Source organism: Mustelus asterias, chromosome 19 (assembly GCF_964213995.1).
Source record: "Mustelus asterias chromosome 19, sMusAst1.hap1.1, whole genome shotgun sequence".
Lineage (NCBI taxonomy): Eukaryota > Metazoa > Chordata > Chondrichthyes > Carcharhiniformes > Triakidae > Mustelus > Mustelus asterias.
In genome coordinates this window covers 66188022-66202215 of record NC_135819.1, presented here as the reverse complement: position 1 = coordinate 66202215, position 14194 = coordinate 66188022, and positions in this window count along the sequence as shown.

Genomic DNA, 14194 nt, shown 5'->3' with positions numbered 1-14194 from the left:
AGCTGTAATTTTATTAGATGGTCTGATAGTTTTGGGGGAGGGGAGGGTGGAGAAGAGGATTGGAACTTGCATTTTACATAGTACACTACACCACCTTCAAATGTTCCAGTAAACATTTCACAGCTAATGAAATACTTCTGAAGCAACCATTGTAATGTAAGGAAGAGAAAGAAGAGGCAAAAGATCAGGAGATCAATGCTGGGTGACCTTTTGGTTTCTGGTACACACCCACACAGAGAGAGAGAGAGAGAGAGAATTAGAAACAAATTGGATTACCTTACATTTTCCAAAGCTTATTAAACCCAATGGCCACTCAGAGCAGGAAATAACAAGTAATTGGTAATATGCAATTTATATGGGGATTGATGTGGTAATTTGTAATCATATCCGGTACTGTTTTAATAACACTCTGGGTACAACACAGCTACATCAGTCTGGGATTGTTGTCACTAATTCAAGAATGATCTTGAATCATAATAAATTAAACAACTAATGCAGAAACTCATATCGATGAATACATTTATTTTTAATCTGTCTCGTTACTATTTCCTGCATTAAATGGCTAATCAGTTATTCACAGATCATTGTAGGGCCATCAATCCGACATTCAGCAATGTTTCCTGGCTCCTTGGTATTGTTCAGTACATAATGAGACAAGAAAAGGAAATGGATCTTTAAGAACATGCTGCAGGGATTACACGATGACAAATACTCTGGTATTGAGGTGCAGATAGCAAGTAGGGCCAGTGTAAGGTTTATCTTTTATTCCCATTTTCACTGGAGTGCAAGCGCTAAAATCTATTAGCCAGGATTTTCCCAGATATCGACAAAGGGCAATGCCAGGTGGGAAAAGCGGCGTTGAAGTGGCGGCTTTCTCCACCATATAGTCTGAGACTTAAGTTTTTTTTTCCTAAGTGGAGGGTCGCACAATGCATCACTGATAGTGCTGCCCCCTCCCCCCGCCCCCTCGAGCATAACGCTCACCTGAGCTCCTGTGTAAGGTCTGCTCACCAGATGCATGTCTTCAGAAACCAGTCATGCCTCATGCCATTCTGCCATCACACCGCCATAGATGGATTTTTTGACAGTGGGGGGAAAGAGGGAATGATTCTGGTGTACAAGCCTAATAATTACATGTTAATGTATTCAAATGAGGTTCAACATCAGAAAACACGTGCCATCACTCCCAGGGGGAGAGTACAATCACGTCACACATTCACGTCGATGTAAAGCATGACTCCTGCACTGTAGGGATTCTATGATTTTGCACTTCTCGAAATATTTTCCGCTCCCATCTCCAAACCCATCTCCAAATGCGAAGGGGAGGGGAAATTCCTTAGCCTTGTGTTGGAGTTGCAACCCTGATGTCAACCATAGTCTATCCCCAATTTATTGCACAGCAGCTGAACTGGATTCAGAGCCAGAGCTCGGACATATTATTGCAGCCTTTGGGCAGCAAAGGACCACAATCAGTAAACACCTGCTCACAGGCTATGTGAGTAATCAGCATTGTGATTCACATCATTCACACGCCAGTGTGACGGGTGCAGCCCTCTTCACACTCGCCAATTCCTCTGCCCCACCAGAAGGGCAATGATCAGCAATGGTCTGATGTTTGGATTCCCCCTGCACAAACATGGCAAAGGTGCTCGAAGAGCTGACAGCTCCATTCATTTTTTTTTCCCCAAATGCCAACCTTCCCAGATTGATACACCAGCTTTAAATCCCTAGTAATTCATGTCCACTGAGGGGAGGGATTCAGCTGATACTGAGTAGTGATGGGGTGTGTGACAAAGGAAGTCCACTCAAAAGCTAATGGAATTGAGGAGTCCAATTCGCAAAGCAGTAACAGAAATCCTCTAAAAAAAAATAACTTGGTCAACCACCATGAAACAATAGCCATGGCCAAAGACGTTTATTTAGGGCTGGTTTATCGAATCAACCTTGTACTCTGAACGGTCAGCACATTTAGGTCAGAGTCAGTTCTTTTGAAGTTAATTTTAAAACAAGATATTACTCAGGGGGATTAACTTATTTTTGGGCCCAACAAGGCATTGAACAAGTGAGATGTTCAACACTGTAACCAAATGGATGATGTATTCTCCATTAAGTACTGAATACTGTACCTAAAGCAACCAATCAGGTAGTAGATGTTGGATGGCAAAAGGAAACTAGAGGGGTAATACTGCAACATCAGTCTCGCTGGGGGAACTGCATTCCTGGGGGGAGCTGGGATTGGAACACGTAGGGAGACAATCACGGAATTACCTCTCAGAATACTCGGGGAGGATTTTGAATTCATTAATCTTTTCATTTACTGAAGGTTTAAAAAAATGTTGAAAGCGATTTGAAACAGAGTCAGGGGAAATCTGTTGTCAATAACAGTCGATCACAGTACATCATTACTCTGGGAGTAAAGTGCTAGGACCTCCATCCTCAAGAGTCCCGTATCTACGACATCAGAGCATTGGACCTCCTCTCAGTCAACTGGCAGTTCTGGGAACAGATTATCTCTACTCATTTTCTCAGCTATTTCTAGGCCAGGTTGCTGTAGTTTGGATAAAATAGTTGAATTCCAGGTCATTAAAAAGCACCAACTTGTCAGCTGACCTGTTGGTATCACGGATTATACAGAGGTTCAGAGTCCAGACTATTGAAGAAACAAACTGGTTATGGTGCAGAATCCAATGCATCATTGGCCTTGTTTCATCATGATTTAATCACATTAATTCAGAGAGTCATTTACAACACAAAAGGAGGCCAGTCAAACCATCAAGTCCACGCCAATTCTCTGCAGAACAATCCAATTAGCCCATTCCCCAACTTGATTCCTGCAAGTTTATTTCCTTCAAGAGTCCATCCAGTTTCCTTTGGAAATCACTGATAATCTTGGCTTGCACCATTCTCACAGGCAGCATGTTCCAGATCTTTACCATTCACTCCTCACATTCCCTCCTGCACCTCTTACCCAAAACCTTCAAATCTCTGTCCCTTAGCCCTTGTATCATCCATCAGCTGATATGAACAGCTTTTCATTGTCTACCTTATCTAAACCCATCATAACCTTGCACATTTTTATCAAACTTTCCTCCAAGGAGAACAAACCCTAGCTTCTCCTTCCCCTGGCATGTAGTTAATATCCTCCATCCTGGGTGAATCTCCTCTCCATCCTCTCAAGGAACTTCCTAAAATACGGTGACCTGAAGTGGCCGAACCAGAGCTTTATCAAAATAGCTTTCCTGCTTTTGTACTCAATAGATCAATTTATGGAGCCCAAGACCCCATTGTTTTGCCAACTATTCGGTACCCTTTGCAATCTCAAATAGCTCACTGTGTCAGGTACAGTGTTCAATAACACATTGGACCAATTAGACTCCACACCTAGTTGAATTAGATACAGGAGGATTAAACCTGGCTAGATACTTCAAGTGCATTTGATCAGATATGGGTGTTAGTTAACAAATCTGTGTTACAGATGAGGGGCCTCATCCCTCAGCAGCACTGATCATAAATCTGACCACATACTGCCCTCAATATTTCTAGCCAAAAACCATACGCAACTTGCATTGAATTTCCCCATCGTGACCACCCTTCCTGCACTATCCCACATCCCTCGATTTTCTTAGTATCCAAAAATCTAGATTGAACATCCACAGCCCTCTTAAGGTAGAGAATTCCAGAAATTCACAGCCCTTTGACTGAAGAAACGTTTCCTCATCGCAGTCCTAAATAGTCGAGCAGTTATTCTGAGACTGTGACAATAATTCTAGCCTCTCCAGCCAGGGGAAACAGCCATACTGACACACAGACAGTAAAAACACCCTCAGTAGCATATAATACCGATCTAATTAATGTGTATGACCTCACTGGCTTCAGAAGGTACCTTCTTATCTTTATTATTCTCCCCATTTCAGCCTTTATCTGTGGCCCCAAGGTTTTTTTTGGAGTTCACTGGTTAAAAGTTCTCTAGCACTCTCACCTTCCCCCTCAAATCAGTAATCTATTGCAGAACAATAAACGGCTCAGGCGTCTGGCATGGTGAATATATGCTGGCAATGTTTTGCACTGTAACAATGCTAGGTCAAATGGACACACGTTTTGATCAATTCCCCTTCTGCCTGGAAATCTCATGGGTACAACTCCAGAGGTGGTCTCTGATACCTTTAGTTTTGAGCCCACTAGTGTCAGCAAGACATTCAACAGAAGGAAGGGATACTTCATAGTGGAGCCCTGGCTTGCTCTCACCTCAGATCCACACACACACACACACACACACAGCTCATGACTTACTGTCAGACCGCTTTTCTTCATTCCCTCAACTAAATGGAGGTCAATTTGTTTGTTCCCAAATAACACCAGCTAACTGAGCATAGAACAGAAATGGAGCCAAAGGCCTTCCCTTCCTGCGTGTCCCAAAAGGACAACAGACAAGATTTTTGAGAACTAAACCATTTAAACTTGGGGGTTAACCTTCAGCCACTGTTCTCTCAATAACCTGCTATAACCTTCAAGGAAGGTTCACAGGAACTGCTGTTTCTCTGGCCTTTCCCTGGATCTTCCACTGGAGTTATGGTAGACACTCTCGCAGACTATCATAGAAAAAGCTGGTGTTTGTTGTCATATCTCAGCTCAGTTCTAAAAGTTACTTTCTAGTATTAATAAAACTCAGGCAGAAGAGACATCTACCTCGATAATTAAGTATCGTTTAGGCTAATCCAGAAGCCCACGGCCTCTCAGCATACAGTAAACATTGTCCCAGCCTTGTCACTAACTCTGTGCCATATATAACATTTACATTTGTAGAAGTTCTAAAGAGACAAAATTAATCGTGTGGTGGAGCATAAATAGTGGTAGCAAATTGGCAGCGTGCTTTACACTTTGGCAAAATTTTCCTTTTCATTTAAATCACAGAGCATGAGAGAAGATTCCAATTCACTGCCTCATGATTTATCCCACTGCCCAAGACCAATTTCAACCTCTACCTGTCCTGAGCCAGGCAATCTTTGGCCTTTTGAAGATAAGCATTGCACTTCTTTTGACTTTTTGCAATCCACTTCCCTCAATAAGCATTTCCAAAATGTTAAATCAGTTGGAGTGTAAAATTGTTCTGGTTGTACACTGTCACAGCTTGTGAGTTTCACAATTCTATCGTGTCGCTGCTAATACTCAGCTGGTCAATTTGCCTGCAGATCTTCATGAACTCAACTTGCGTGGCTGAATCGGGGGGGTCATTATTGTCCATAGTCTCTGGAGAAGACAAAGCCTGATACTGCCTCGATAATTGGGGGATACCATGAAGGCTTGTTTGAGAGGAGTTCCTGAAAGATTTATGCTCGGAGCCAGTGGCTGAGAAGGCCCAACGCTCAGGGCTGGGGCAAAGCACCAAAGAGGATCCATCTTGTGATTGTCTGCAGACAGAGCTTGCAGAGCTGTCCTCCCATCTTTCTGAAGACAAAGCTTGCGTCATGTTGAGCTTCTTGAAGGTGCTGGTGATACCCCTGCCAACCTCTGTTCTCTCCATCCCAGCGCAAGACGATGTCCGATACAATCCTCTGTCAGCTGCGTTCTCCTTTAAGACTTCACTGCTGCTTGGCATTGACCTGTTCTCACAGAGGGACATATTACTGGAACTGTGTAGTCTTGACCAATGGAAGAGACTTTCAGGAATGAGGGCCTCACTGAAAAGGGCCTCGTCTATGCTGCGCCTAAGATTAATAGGTGAAGGGGGTCTTAGGTCAACAGTGGAATCACTGTCTATCTGAACACTGATGAAGGAAGAGGTCCGAGAGGATCCCCCAGGTTTTAAATGGAAGTCCAGATTTTTTATTTCGCTGGTCTCACTGTTGTGATAGATCAGGTTGATCTCCTCACCGCTGCTCAGTTGGTTGTCAGACATGATGTAGAGAGGAAGGCATTCTGATTCATTTCGGACAATCGCATCACAGCTCAGTGGCTTCTCCTGGTGGGAGGTTGACCATTGATAGACATTTGAAAGTATAGGGGCTTTCATTGATGCATGAGTTGGAGAAAGGCAGAACATTTTGGTCCAACGGTTAGACGTTTTAGGAATGGAAAATAATGGAGAGATACCAATAAGAGACATGGTGAGGCACATCCCCACCTCACACAAGCTGGTGCCAAAATGGAAAATCCACCAAGGCCAAGGCTGGAAAACGTGGTCTCCAGCCAAGCCTAGCCGGTACAGAATAGCATACAACTGCAGGGCGGCACAGCTCAAGCCAAATGTTGCCGTCCAAATGGCCAACTTGGCCACTCTTCCCCAGTGCTCCATGTCTCTGAAGGGCCCGGTGTTCAAAGTCTCCAAGGAAGGTGTTGAAGTCTTCACATTGTAGACCAGCCTGCCAACCATGCGGGTATGACAGTAAATTGTGAAATACAGGATAGACAAAATGGTCACCAAAACCACGAAGATACCATGTGACACAAAGAGGAGGAAGGGAGCTTGGTTGAGCAAAGTGATGACCAGAATTGTGCTCACAGTGAGCGTGAAGTGGAGAAAAACAATTGTAGTTAGGAAGCACGAACGCTGGAAACTTGATGCCATTGCTTGCGTCCCAGACCTCAATGACAGAACCAGGATTATAACTCCAAAAGCAGAAGTAAGGCAAGGGAAGACCAAATCATAGAGAAGTAAGGCAACAATTGTCGGTAATTTATGCTGGAAACAGTAAGCATCATAAAGGAAGACAAAAGTTCTTATTGAGCTTGTCAGAAGAAGCAATCCATTGAGGACCATGAAATAACCAAGACCTGGCGGAGATCTGAAGGGAAGACAGAGGATTCCAAGTGCAGATATGACTGTTACAAGGCCAAAGAGTGACCCCAATCCATAAACATGGAGGTCCCAAGCCAGTCCCCACTCAGCCAATGCTGTGTTCCAATCGGTGTGGAGGATCACAAACAATGGAGGGACAAGTAGGAAGTGACGGTTGAAAGATGTGTCTTGTGTTCCTTCAGTGTCAGGATAAATGGAGCTCCGGTCATTATCTGAACTGCAGTTTTCATCCTGGTTACCCTTGGACACAGTGGATGCTATAGTGGAGTCTGTACCTGAAAAACCTTCATCTCGGAGGATGGAATCTAGGCAAGAGAGAGAAATGTTATAATGCAGGAATACAACAGCTGAAACATACATCTTAATATTCTACCCATTAACAATGTATTTAAAATAATGCAATCATTACGTCATTTGTACAGAATTCTAGTGACTAAGTCATTGCAATTAATTCCTATTGTATAAAATCCCTTTGTCTAAGAGGTGGACAGTGACTGCTCTCTCATGAAGTAGAATTCTGATAAATCAAAGCCTTTATTTCTTAAGGTTTAAATAAGCAAAATACTACGGAGGCTGGAATTGGAAACAAGAACAGAGAATGCTTGAAAAACTCAGCAGGTCTTCCAGTATCTATTAGGAGAGAAACCAGGAACGCAACAGCAAAGTTGGGGGTCATGTTTGCAGAATAAACAAAAGGTGTTCCACAAAGTGGTTTAGCCTCCCTAATGTAGTAGAGACCACGCCAGAAGCAGCGAATACAATAGACAAAATTGAAGGAGGTGCAAGTGAAATGCTGCTTAACCTGAAAAGAATGTTTGTGGCCTTTAAGGGTGAGGAGGGAGGAGGTAAAGGGGCAGATGTTGCACCTTGTCTGATTGCATGGAAAGGTGCCATGGGATGGGGAAGTGGGCATGGTGGTGGAGTGGACCGGACCAGGGTGCAATGGAGGGAGCAGTCCCTGTGGAATGCTGATGGGGTGGGGGCAAGGAGGGGGAAGAGGCGTTTCATGTTGACATCGTGCTGGAGCTGACAGAAACGGCAGAGGATGAGCTTTTGAATGAAGAGGCTGGTGGGGTGAAAAGTGAGGGACCCTAAGGACCCTATTTTGGTTCGGGGAGGGAGGGGAAGGGGTGAAGGCAGAGGTGTGGGAAATGGGTGGAATCCGGTTGAGTGCCCTGTTAACCGCGGGTGGGAAACCTCGGTTACTGAAAAAAAGCAAACATATCAGAAGCACCATTTTTATCAGAACAGCGGAGAAACTGGGAGAATGGGATGGAGTTCTTACAGGAAGTGAGGTGTGAGGAGCTGTAGTTGAGCTAACAGTGGGAGTCGCTGGATTTATAATGAATATTGGTGGTCAGTCTATCACCAGAAACAGAGACAAAGAAGTCAAGGAAGGGAAGTGAGGTATTGGAGATGGACCAACTGAGATGGAAACTGGAGAGAATTTGATATATTTTTCCAGGTCCAAACTAGAACATGAAACGACATCGACAAAGTCATCGATGTAATGGAAAAAGAGTTGCGGGAGGGTCAGAGAAGAACTGGAATAAGCAATAACCCACAAAAAGACAGGCACAACTGGGGTCCATGCAGGTACCCATAGCAACAGCTTTTATTTGCAGGAAATGAGACAAATTAAAAGGAGAAATTATTTAGTGACAGAACTTTCAGCAGATGCCTATTTGATCTGGGATCAAGCTGTGCTAGATTCATTTACCTTTGGAATCTCTCAGCAGGACAAAAAGACAAGTTTGATGTCATTATTCTGGTCTGAACTCATAGGAAGAAGTTTAACAACACCAGGTTAAAGTCCAACAGGTTTATTTGGTAGCAAAAGCCACACAAGCTTTCGGAGCTCCAAGCCCCTTCTTCACCTGAAGAAGGGGCTTGGAGCTCCGAAAGCTTGTGTGGCTTTTGCTACCAAATAAACCTGTTGGACTTTAACCTGGTGTTGTTAAACTTCTTACTGTGTTTACCCCAGTCTAACGCCGGCATCTCGACATCATGAACTCATAGGAACAGGGGCCTTAGGAGCAGGAGTAGACCCTTTGGCTCTTCAAGTCTGGTCCACCGCCACTCAATAAGATCATGGCTGATCTGGTTGTGGTTTCAGCTCCACTTCGCTGTCTGCCTCCATAGTCCTTTACTCCCTTGCCTAACAAAAATCTAATTCAGCCTCGAAAAAATTCAGTGACCCACCTATTGCTTTCTGGGGGAAGAAAATTCCAGACTAACAACACTCAGAAAAAAAAAATCACCTCATCTTTATCTTAAAAGGGAGATTCTTCTTGAATTGTGATCCCTGTTTCTTGCCTCCCCCACAAGAGGAAACTTCGTCCCAGTATCCATCATACCAAGTCACCTTGGGATCTTACATATTTCAATAAGATCATCATTCATTCTTCTAACCTGCATGGGTTTGGGCCACCCTACCATAGAATCCTTAAAGTGCATAAAGAGGCTATGCAGCCCATCGAGTCTGCACCGACTTTGAAAGAACATTCCGCCCAGCCCCTCCCCATTACCCCATACATTTACCACAGCCAATCCAACTAACCTACATATCTTTGGACTGTAGGAGGAAACCAGAGTACACAAAGGAAACTCATGCAGACACAGAGAACATGCAAACTCCACACAGATAGTGACGCTGGAATTGAACTTGGGTCCCTGGCACGGTGAGGCAGCAGTGCTAACCACTGTGTCACCATGCCACCCTATTCAACCTTTCTTTATAAGATAAGCCCTTCATCCCGGGAATAAGTTGAGTGAACCTTCATTGAACTATACAGACCAAAATTGTATACAGTGCTCCCAGATGTCACCAAGTCTTGCCTATAAAACCTCCCTATTTTTATATCCCATTCATCTTGCAATAAACAGTGACATTCCATTTGCCTTCCTCATCACTTGCTGGACCTGCATACCAACCTTTTGTGATTCAGGTACCAGGACACCCAGATCCCTCTGTACCGTTGAGTTCTGCAATCTCTCTATTTCTTCCTATTCTTCCTGCCAACCAAAGTGGACAAGTTCACATTTTCCCACATTATACCAGCACATTTTGCAAAATTTGTACCCACTCACTTAACCTAACTACATCTGTTTGTAGACTCTCTACCTCCTTTTACAACTTTAATGCAAATTGAGAGTTGCCAACTCTGGTTCTCCCTCCAGCTGCTCTGCCTTCATACTCCTTCTGTTGACCATCTGACATGTCCATAGGTGACATGCACCAACAATTGGGAAGCAAAGAGACAGCTTACTAGATGATTCTTGACTGACTGCCAAAGAGCCTTTCTTCCTCCAGGTCCAAATCTTTATAACTAATAAACAAAAGTGTACAAATGACCTTTATTTCAAGCAGCTTTTTCGTGCCCCGATTTGCTCACAGCACTGTCCTGAAGATTAGAGTTTAAGTCCTGGAGACTCCAGGGTAATCCTGGAGGGTTGGCGACTCTGCCTCAAATCCAGGCCTCAGAAATGAAAATAATAATGCCTAACTCTATCCATGTCCGTTCCAATTGGTCAACTGTTCTGTAGAAAGGGAAGTCCAGGCAGAAACAATTTGCAGATTTATCTTGTGCTTGATCATTTCCTGAGGACATTCCAGAATACTTCACAACTAATGTCTCATTTTTGAAATACAACTATTATTTTGGAGACAAATGTGTTTGCCAACTTGCACACAGCAAACTCCTACCAACAATGCGACTAGTTCATCTGTTTATGACTGAGGGAAGAATGTTGATGACGTTTCCCTGCTCTTCTTCAAATAATATTGCAGGAGCTTTTAAATCCATCTGAATATACAAATTGAGTCTCTGCTTAAAGTCATCACACTTGACAATACTTCATTCTCTCAGTATTACACTAAATTGGTCACCTAGATTGTACACACATGTCCTGGAGCTGGCTTCGAACCCTCAGCCTCCAAGACAAGACTCAGTGACTGAGCCAAGCAACTGATGGCTGCATTGAAACAGAAATCTTACCCCACTTCCCTCATTCCTGCCTCTCTCTTACAGACATTTAGAAAGCCAAGCACTATTCCGCATTTCATCACCTAATCGCTATTTCTTAATTGATGCCATCTCCCCCGCTAGTCTTTTGAACCTTGGTGGTCTTCTGTATTCTGACCCTTGGCCATTCACCTGGCTTCCTTAATTTAAAAAAAAAAGCACTTACTGAAAGTCAACAGACTCCTGCCCAGTGTGAAGTCCCCCATATCCCAGCTTGTCGTGACCAAAGCCGCACTGAGCACAGCACTTCAATAACTCTATCCATGCTCTTTAATCATTTCAGCTTTAATATGCTACAGTGCAATACAGATTGTATTTCACTCAGCTTCAAACGCAATGTACTGGGTGTTTGTGCACTCATTCTGACATTCATCAACCTAGCCCTGAGCCTCAGTTCTGTTTCATTGAGATTATTGATAGTTACAGGAAGAACATTTCATTATTACTCCCAGGAGAGAGGAATTATCAATCAATTCATTTTATCTAAAGACAGAGCCTTCATAACATTCAGTCAGCTGGTACTGATATCCCTCATAAGCGAGGTTAGACATATTTAAAAAAATCAAAATGCTGAGTGACTGTGTGTAGGAGTGTCCAAGTTTAGGAGTCTCTGGAGAGTGGGAGAGTGAGTGAAAGAGACACACATAAGGTTGCACACAAAGATCGGGAGCGACAACTAGAGGGCGCACACGCGCACATACACAGTAAGTGGGAAAGGGAGTTACACATACATGCAAACACATGTGCAGCAATCTCACATAAATATGGAGAGATAGAACAGAAAGACAAGAGCCAGAATCTTCTATCCCCACAGGAGATGAGGAAGGAGGTGGGCGCGCTTGAGAATTTGGCATGGGAACTGATATCTGATGCCTTCCCGGTTCCATTGGAAGTAATTTCGGGACAGGACAGCCCATGGTCAACCTTTCTGTCCCACCCGCACTGGAGCCGTTAATTGGCCAATTAACAAGCTCTTAGAGCTTCTTCCCGCCTCTGCTGTAATCTTCCTAGCTCCAGACAGGCAAGCCAACATGTGGTTTGCATGACTGGTAAAACTGTGTGTGTGCGTGTGCACTGTGCATATGTGTGTACAAATCCCTCAATCTGCACTAATCTGTATATGAACGTGGGGCAGGGGAGTGGCCGCTGTCAGCCTGCCTTGCTGCCGACACCCTTAGTCCCCTCCCTCTCCCCCCCCAATTGCCACAACCCCCACCCCACCTTTCTCCTGGGTTGCTTCACGATTCTGGGACTCCGGGGGTGTTGCAGGAGCAGCCAAGGCCTCCTCCGTGACACTTGTGAGTGTGAGAGCTGCCAGCCTCTAATTGGCCGGTAGCTCTCGACAAATGGGAAGTCATCATTTGAGGTCCCGGTTTGGTGGAAGGCCTGCCGCTGTCCACTTAAGTGCCTGATGACAGACGATACAGCGGGCCTTCCTCCTCAGAGACAGCATAGGTGTCTCACCGCTTTTTCAGGCAGCGAGCAAGACACCTGCCCAAGGGGTCAACTAATGTTCTCGGGACCCGGGTTCAAATCCCGCCACGGCAGATGCTGGAATTTGAATTCAATAAAAAAAATTCTGGAACTACTGATGATGACAAAACCATTGTTGCTTGTCGGAAAAACCCATCTGGTTCACTTTTGTCCTTTAGGGAAGAAAATTGCCTTCCTTACCTGGTTTGGCCTACATGTGACTCCAAAGCCACAGCAATGTAGTTGACTCTCATCTGTCCTTGGGCAACTAGAGATGGGCAATAAATTCTGATGAGTCAGCGATGCCCATGTTCCACGAATGAATAATAAAAATGGAAGATTCAGCTCAGGCCCTTGGCCCTATTCTAGGGAACTTCACTATATAAAACTCTACTTTCTGCATCCTACTCTCTTTGAAGATCCAGATGGAAAACATCAGGAAGAGGCCAAACCCACCTAACTGCTTCCGTTATCCAATACCACCGTCAGCTTCCCGATGCCCAGGAACTTCCCGGTGATGGAAGGTGGATGTGGGGAAGGGCAGGGAAGGGAAGGGAGGCTCCATTCTCATCTCCTGAATCAAATGGTCTCTCTCTAAAAATATATATTTTTAAAAAACTTTTGCTGAAATTGACTAGGAGACAGAAGGAAATTGAAATAAAAACAGGAACTGCAATAAAATGTATGCAGGAAATGGCAAAACGGTTAATTATCCTTGCAATTAAGAAAGGAACATTCTAAATTTAAATTTAACTCTCAGCACAGAAATTGGTCACAAACCAAACTCCACACACGATTAGTCTACCACTGTGCAGCTTCCCCAGAAAAACAAATACGTTTTACACAATTTATAAATAGAAGAATTGAATACAAAGGCAAGGAAGTGATAGGAAACCTTTATAAAACACCGTTTGGGCCTCAGCTGGAGTGGTATGTTCAATGCTGGGCACCACACTTTTAAAATGCCTTGCAGGAGTGCAAAGGAGATTTATTAAAATTGTACCAGGAATGTGAGAATGCAGCTATGTGAAGGGACTGGAGAAGCTAGGATTGTTCACCTTATAGTAGCGAAAAGATGTTCAAAGTTATGAGACTTTGAAAATAATAAGGAAATAATGTTTCCATTTGCAGGGAGATCAGTAGTCAAGGGACAAAGATTTAAGATAATTGGCAAAAGAACCAGCGGGGACATAAGAAGAATTTTTTTTTTTTTACACGGCATGTCGGTGTGACCTGGAATGCACTGCCTGACAGGATGGTGGAAGCAGATGCAATAACAACTTTCAAAAACCGGCAGGATATACTCGAAAATAAATTGCAAGAAAGATCACGGGAGTGAGACAAAATAGATGGATATTCCAAGGAGCTGCTAAAGGCATAATGGGTTGAATGATTTCCTTCTACAATTATTAGAACAATAGTACAATTATTCCACCAATGATAGTTATTGGTTTCAAAAACATCGACAGCTCTCCTCCCAATTAGGTGGTGATAATGCAGCCTCATCCTCTTCCCAAGCCCCCACTATTGATGGGAGGGCTACTGTAAGAATCTCACCAATGCCAGTCTTCCGTCACCAATCACCCTTTTATTTACAGTGATAACTGAGCGACATTCAATGGTTACAGAGTGCAGATTGGTCCTGAGTCTCTCGACTGGTGGCCTGAGTGGAGCCAGTTGGTTTTAAACCCCCCGCTGTTCCTTCCCCATTGGGCGAGCCTCCACCCACTTAATAAGGGAGCTTAATCTTCAACGAGACTCACAAAAGAGATCTATTGGTGATCGCCTGTGGCTATCATAACAGCTAGTTAATAATATTCATTGCTGTCTTCTGTAGGTAAATGAAGGTCAGCTGGGGAACACCATTGAAACTGGAGAGGTCTTTTATAGAAACCAGTAC